Source organism: Chelonoidis abingdonii, chromosome 17 (assembly GCF_003597395.2).
Source record: "Chelonoidis abingdonii isolate Lonesome George chromosome 17, CheloAbing_2.0, whole genome shotgun sequence".
NCBI lineage: Eukaryota > Metazoa > Chordata > Testudines > Testudinidae > Chelonoidis > Chelonoidis abingdonii.
Genome location: NC_133785.1, coordinates 17888420 through 17896276, shown reverse-complemented (window position 1 = coordinate 17896276; position 7857 = coordinate 17888420).

Below are 7857 nucleotides of genomic sequence, written 5' to 3'. Positions count from 1 at the left end.
TTCCACCATACTTTGTTCTACAAAGACAAGGCTTGCCACGTACGTCCACCACCCGGGCTTGTCCTCCCTAAGGTGGTCTTCGGCCCTCCCTCATCGTGTACCACACCTCCACGTGATGAGACCACAATTGCACTTCCCTGGACATCTGTCGACGCCGCATCGCTTTGTGACGCGGACAAAACCCCTTGAACACGCCCAACTTCCTCTGGTCCAGTCAGCAGTGCCGAAGGCAAAGGCGCGCCTCAACCTGTTTCCTCTCAGTGGCATCTCATCTTGGGATCACGTGCACCGCAACATTGATTATGATTTGGCTTCACACATTTCCCCAAGCCACTTCAACCATGCGTTCTACCAGGGCTCAGGCTTCATCTGCCCACGCTTGTACCTCATTGTACCTACCACGAATCTATTCGCCGCAGCTCCTGGTCCTGGTCCCATACCCTTGCTTCGCATTATGCTCTGTTTCAACAGTATCACAGAGATACTGCAGCGCCTTTGGCTCCGCAGTCTTACATTTCTGCCATTTTTCATACGCTCCCGACCCCACCCGCCTACATAGGCTTGGGAATCACCTTACCTGGAATGGATAATGAGGCAAGCACTCGAAGACGAAAGGCAGCTTACTACCTTTTAACTGTTTCCTTCGAGATGTGTTGGCTCATATCCATTCCAACACCCACCCTCCATTTCGCACTGCGGAGTCGCCCGGCCAAAGACAGAATGACGGACCGCGGTTGGGTCGGCAGCGGTGTATAGTCAGCACCATAAGGCTGGCATTGCCCACTCCAGGGGGCGACCTGGCCAGCCGCCCACCGAGTGTTGCTAGGGTAAAAGTTTCTCCGACGAATGTGCATGCAGCGCGCGCACACCTAACTGGAATTGATATGAGCAACACATCTCGAAGAACAACAGTTACAAAGGTGAGTAACCGTCTTTTACCGTTGCCTGGAAAGAGCTACAGGTGGTGTCATATATGTGTTTTGTGACAGGGTACACAAAAGGGTTCTGCAGGTCTGAGAAACTCTGATTCAGACCAACCCTCTGTCTCGTGAGAGAGTGAGAGAACGCCTCTAGAAAGGGAACCTTGAGAAGACGCAGGTCCAACCCCCTGCGCTGTGACAGGGCCAAGTAAACCTAGACCATCCCTGACAGGTGTTTGCCCAACTTGGTTTTAAAAGTTTCCAGTGAAGCTTTTGTTGCTCTCTCAAGTTTGTCCACATCTTTCCTGAAGTGTGGTGCCCAGAATTGGCTGGGGCCTCACCAGTGCCAAGTAGGGTGGGACAATTACCTCCCATGTCTTACTTACAACATCCCTGTTCATACATCTCAGAATTCTATTCAGCTTTTTTGCAGCTGCAACACTTTGACAGCTCGTATTCTGTTTGTGATCTGCTGTAAACCACAGATCCTTTTCAGCAGTACTACCACCCCACAGTTATTCCCCATTTTGTAATTACCCATTGGATTTGTCCTTCCTAAGTGAAGCACTTTGCACTTGTCTTTATTGAATTTCATTTGGTTGAATTCAGACCAATTCTCCAATTTGTCAAGGTCATTTTGAATTTTAAACCTGTCCTCCAAAGTGCTCGCAACCCCTCCTTGTATGTTGTTTGTATTTATTTGATGAATCTCTTGTTGAAGCTCAGGCTTCATGTGTTGACTTCTTGAGTTTTGAATATTCTTAGTTGTGATTAGTCAGAAAATTCACAGCGGGTCCTTTCTGTTCCTACACTGGATGAGTGTGGAAGCACTTGAGTGTGCAAATTACAAATCCAGTTCTTGCAATTACTTGCTACTCTGAAACGTGCTTTCCTTGAACACTTTCACCAGTGAGTCTCAGTCACTGGAATGTTTGCAGAAAGTGAACTCAAAGCAGCTTGAAACAAAATATATTTAAAAATCTGAATGTGTTTGGTGAGAAGTTGTGTAATTCAGACTTGTGTATTTAATTAATATAAAATAGCTTTTGAGATTTCTTCAGACAGTTATCTGGCTGCAATTATTTACTAATTAATTACCAATGAATGATTAAGGACTCATTTACTAAAGTTTAGCAGCTATCATGGACACACTTCTAACATTCAGGGGATTTACTGTGCAGTAACTGGATTGTTCAATTACTTTCTTATGTGAGACCTTTAATCTGTGACCTAAGAATGCTGCTGTGCAACCAGAATACCCCTGTAAGAGGATTCCCATGGTTGTCTGAAACGCTTCGCCTTGGTAACAGATGTTTAGCCTGGTGGGAAAGGGTTAAGTGGGTTCTGCTGACTCTCTGGGGTCGGAGGCTTATTATCTCACCCAAGTACAAGGGCTCTCTATGGAGCGAGGATCTAGGTTGTGGGCTGAGCAGTCCTGAAGGATGAACCCTAGTAACCTTATTGTTGTTTTCTTTCTTAAATTAAACCAAACCGCAGGAAGAGGGTAAGATTGGACTTTGCATGCTGTTATGGGTTTTGTGTGTAAAGCAACTTGCTTTGTACCCTACTCCCCAAACCAGTTGTGTCCAATCTGTAATAACGAAATTAGCTGTTATGTAGCTAGGGCAGTTCTTTCTCGTCTGTCTCTTTCTCCTGACTAATGCTGTTCAAATTACTTGCTACAAATATCTGTCATGAACTGAGCCCTTTTTTCTGTTGGTGATTATTTTGCAAATTGACCTTGACTTCTGCATGTGGATTTGTTCTTCATTAGGACTTGATGGTTTTGTTGAATCACTGTGAATCTATGGGGCTGGCTGTGGATTGTTCAGTCCTTCTGTTCATTGTCTCCTTGGTCACCAAAGTCATTTGGTACATTTTTTGCTCACCACTTGGTGAATGAGGACAGGATTTTCAGGAGTAATTAGTGATTTTGGGTGCCCAACATAAAGGGATCTAAGAAAGGACTGAGTGCCCTCTTTCTGAAAATCAGGTATTTTCAGACGACCATCCAAACTCATTCATTGTTTTTGACACTCTTGGCCTGAGCCTTTTAAACAGAGAAATGATAAACACTCATGTCCACACACAGAAGATCTTGTATGCCTGTAAATCTGGATTTTCCTGGAAAAAGCAGCCATTCCCTAAACATTTGCTTCAGCAAAAGCCCATTCATGCAAACAACAGTGAATAACAAGGGGCATAAACCTGGTCGACTAAAGCAGCAGTTTGGCGTTCGAAGGGATGTTCTCTCAAGCACCGTCTAGCAATATTTGCTTAGGTCTGCTCCTGACAAGGGGTTCGGGCCTCCACTTTCCAGGGATGAACACTTCCCCTGCTCTCTCCCCCTACAGGTGACACCGTGTAATGTTTTCCCTGAGGGCGGACAGCATATGGGGGTAGGGTCGAGGAGTCAGTTGCAGTCCTCACCCCTTGCACTGTCGTTACTGCTGAGACACATAGTGGAGAGAGATCTGATGGTGTTCAAAGGAGCATGCTCTCTCTCTCTCTCTCTCTCTCTTTTTCTCTCTCTCTGTAGTTTCCTTATTTATAGGTCTGGAGTTTCAATTCCTTTTCCACCAGCCCCTCATGTTAAGCAGAGATGGATTAAAAAAAAAAAAGAGAGAGAGTGAGAGAGAGTGAGCAACTGCAGCAGAAAAGTGATTAAAAAGAATAATTAGCATTTGCCCTCGATAAATGAGCAAAGCCGTTAATTAGACTGATTTACTCCTGGCTTTTTTCTCTCCCTTTCCTCTCTGTTCCCCCCCCCCCCCGCCTTATCAAATGGCTGCGCTGTGACTGCCCGTTTGGTACGTTTTCATCAGCTTTTCACCGGCTGTCAGAGCTAACACTCTCCTTTCCCGAAACCCAAGCAGCCTCCTGTAGCTAATGGATATGGAATGCAGCCAGAGCTGATAGCTGCTAGATCTCCACTGGCTTACAGGTGTTTCCATCATTAGTTGCACATTATCTGCCAGTGGGTCCCCTTCCTTGTCCTCTTCTTCTTCCTTTCTTTTCTCTCTGTTTTTTTCCTTCTTTGCAGCATTTCAGAAATAATTACATTTTTTTAATTGCTGGCAGGTTTTTTTTTTAAATTTATTTTCTATGCCACACGATGTCCTGGTGACCAAATCAATTTTTTTTTTTTTGGCGCAGTGACAAGCGGCGATGCTGCTGTTGCCTGTTTGAATGTAATTACTGGGATGAAAGGGAGAATTTTAATTAAGACAATTTCCCCCACACACCTTCTTCCCTCCCCCTTTTTCAAATCAAGAGCTGTGGGCTGTTTTTTATTGAGAAATGTTAACAGCATCAGGCGGTTGTATCTAAGGTGTCTCATGTCACAAGCCTGTCCTGACCCCCTCCCCAACCCAGAGTTGGCTGGAGGCAAAGATCTATGCAGAGAGAGAAAATAGGATTTAGATAGTCCCAAATGAGGGCTGGGCAGTTTACAAGTGACTATGAGGATGACATCCGTGCTCCAATCTAAGCGGTGCAAATGTGAGTGCTGGCATATACCGAGAGCCTTTCATTATTAATTATAGTATATATTACTGTAATACTCAGAGGCCACATTCTTCTAGCAATTAGGGCATTTAAAGCAGAGACATGCCCAAACCACAGTCCAGAATCCACTGAAACGTTGGAAAGTCTGGATCTGAACTTCACAGTTCAGGCCCATCTCTAGTTTTAAGCGGGGCGGGGAATGTGAATTAAGTGTGTATATGCGAGGTGGGGAGTGTCTGGCCCAAGGGGAAAGGGAGGGAGGTCCAGACTAAGGGAAGCATGAAGCTGAAAGCTGGGAAAGGGGTAGGGAGCAGGCCAGGAAGGAGTAAGAGATAGAAACTGAAGCCAGGAAGCTCAGGGGTAGCTGTGACAATGGAGGAATTTTGTTGTATTTAAACTGAGTAATTGTTGACCCTCAAACAAATAAAAAAGTAATAGGCCAACGTTCAGGTGAAGCTCTGGGGTGGGAGGCAGGTTGGTCAGAGTTTTGGGGTGAAGAATGGGGGCTTGGTTTTGGGGTGAAGGTCTGAGGGATTCAGTTCAGGGTTCTGGGGGGCAGTTAACTGAACTGTTTTGATCATCAGATCCAGGTCAGTTGTGATTTTTATCCCAAGAGGTTTGTAGGCTGAGAAATATTTGAACTAGCACTCATACTGTTTAGGCTTGTAAGGCTATAATTTTGTGGTCCTCCTTAGCTGCCGTCTCATTGAGCAGATACCAAAATCCTAATACCTTCAGCAATAACCACTGCTCTGGGGTGTAACTCGCTGCCTCTGTAGACCTGCTGATGCAAAAACAGTGAGTAGGGAAAAGGCAGGGAATAAACATTCTCCCATACCTGGGGTGGACGGGGCCTCCACAGTCCAGCTGAGTATTGCCCATTCTCTTCTACCACTTACTTTGCATTTTGCAGCTGAGGGTGGAGGTCCCCTCTGCAATCTGCCTGTGCAGGTCTGCTAAGAGCACGAAGGGGATCAGCGCAGAGCTGTCTGAGCTGCCCCTTATTTCCAGAAGTTGGACATGCTGCCAGCCTCCTCTTTTCTCCTGCTGACTCAGAAGCAAGTGACAGTTACTTCTGAGACTCAGAGTTGGGTCTCCACCAAGGTAGTTCTGGTGGTGGCCACCTGGTGAGAAAATTGATTCTTGGCTGTTGTTGGCACATGGCTCTTGGTTCATGTGACTGGTTAGACCCATCCAGCTGCCATGCTTCTCCCAACGAACACATTGTCATGCAAATAACCAATTAGCCAAAAAGAAACCTTAGAAGGGCCTTTTAGCCTTTTTCAGCCTGGGTCCACAGTTTCCTGCCATGGCTGATTTGCTGGCAGTGGCACCAGGGAAAGATAGCTCCCAGGTTCTCTGCCCTTTCCCCTGCCTTGCCCTGGAACATGTCAGATGGGATTTCAAGAATGTAGGGCAAATAGGTTGGAAAAACTAGCAGAACAAGGTAGGCAACAATTGCCTGAAATGATTTACTGTAGTCCCAGTAGAGGCAGAAGGAGACAGGGCTGTGAGCAGCTTACCTGAATTTTGCAATGATGTTTTGCTGTGTTGTTCAGAGTTTGCCAGACATGGGACCCCTTTTAAATCTCTTCAGTCCCTCTCTCTCTGGTGCATACTGAGCATCCTACAGCAATAGGGAAGGTGGGAAGGTGCACTTGGGCCAGGGTCAGCTGAGGCTGCCAAATCAAGGGACATAAGGTTCAAAGGGAGCCCCATCAAGCTGTGACTCTAAAAAGTCCATGGATGGACTGGCTAGGGAGGGCTCGGCTGAATGGATTTTGTAGAGAAGAACCGTTGGATTAGCTTGTAAAGTTTGCCTGGCACCAACTCAGGTCACAAACAGGCCAGAGCTGGGGAAGGGGATGATAAGATGGCAACCTGGTTATTCAGTAAGGTGTGCACACATCTTGGTGATTCTGTTAGCTTTCATAACCTATGCACCGTCCTTCCACTTCTGGGTGGCCAAATGGCAGAACTGAGTTTTGAGGAGGGATTTGAGTGTGAGAAGGGAGGGAACTTGGAGGAAAGGTTCAGGGCAGCGTGCACCAAATACAAGGGGTGCAGTGTGTGGACAAAAGTGCAGAGATCCCCTCTTCTGTGAGAGGAAGATATGTAGGGGATCAAAGTGGGTATCACTACCAGAGAAGAGAGGGTGGGCAGGGAATAATGCAAAGAGACAAAATCTGAGGTGCACGCAGGAGCTGCATGATGAAGGGCCTGGGAAGCACAAAGAAGGTATTTGATTTGAACTTGATGTGCAGGACAATGTGAACCCAGTAGATTGACTCCGAAGTTAGGAGCAAAGGCTAGGAGAGGGAGGGAGACTTGGGTACATGCTGACATACAAGGAGGAGAAAGTTGCAGTAGTCTAGGTGAGAGATGAGGCCATGGACAGGCTATTTGGCTGCTGGGACAGAAAAGAACTAGAAGGCCTACAGAAATGTTGTGAAGGCCTCAGCACTGCACTTTAAAGTCCCTGGATTGTGCCAGGCCATCAAGGGAAGCAAATTCTAGAACTCACTGGCCTTTTGTGAGATTTCTAGCCATTAAATCAATGGATTGTTCCCTGGAGTGTCCTGGCAGACATCATCCGCCATGATGGACCATGAGTGGAGAAAGGCAATCTCTTGGGACCCAAGCCATGTAGGATTGATTGAGCTGAGATGGAGCTGTCTGGCTGGCATATTTGACCCAACCTTAAAGAGAGAGGCAGCCATGTGAATGGCTCGTGTGCAATCCAACTCTTGGCTGCTTAATCCTGGAGTGAAAGTTCACCCATGGTTACCACTCTGCAAAGAATTTATGGGAAATGTTTCAATTAAAAACCCCCTGGTTTTTGTAATGCTTGCTGTCCATCTCTTCACATCCTGTTAAGCTAAACATTTGCACAGTGGTACTGGTGCAAAGGGAGCTGAGCTAGGAGCTAGTGTATTTCATTTGGGTGTCTGTATATTGTGATCAGCTGCTCCTTCCCCTTCTGTCTGTTTTTCTTAGCAGGGTCAGGACGAGTTTTGCAGTCTGAATGGTTCACTGCAATTCTCTACAGGATATCCTCGTTTTACTTTAATGGGGAGGAAATTAATGAAACATACAGGCCCTGGGGCTTCGAATACTATACATTAATATTATCCCAACTCATTGTGGTATGCGCGCTTTCTCAGACTAAACTTTACACTGGACGGAGGAAGCTGTGATCAGATTCAGGTGCCTGTGAAATGTAAGTGGGGGGAAGGAGGTAAAAAAATAAGGAAAAGAGCTGCTTGAAGCAGTTTCCTTCCTTTTCAGCCTCTCATCTGTGTGATCCGTGTGAGAACCAGTGATGCCCAAATGGGATCAGGTCAATATATACTGAACTGAAACCAGCCCTTTAAATATCTGCATGTACTCTGTGACTTTCCTCCTGGTGAAAAACACTGGATTGAGAGCC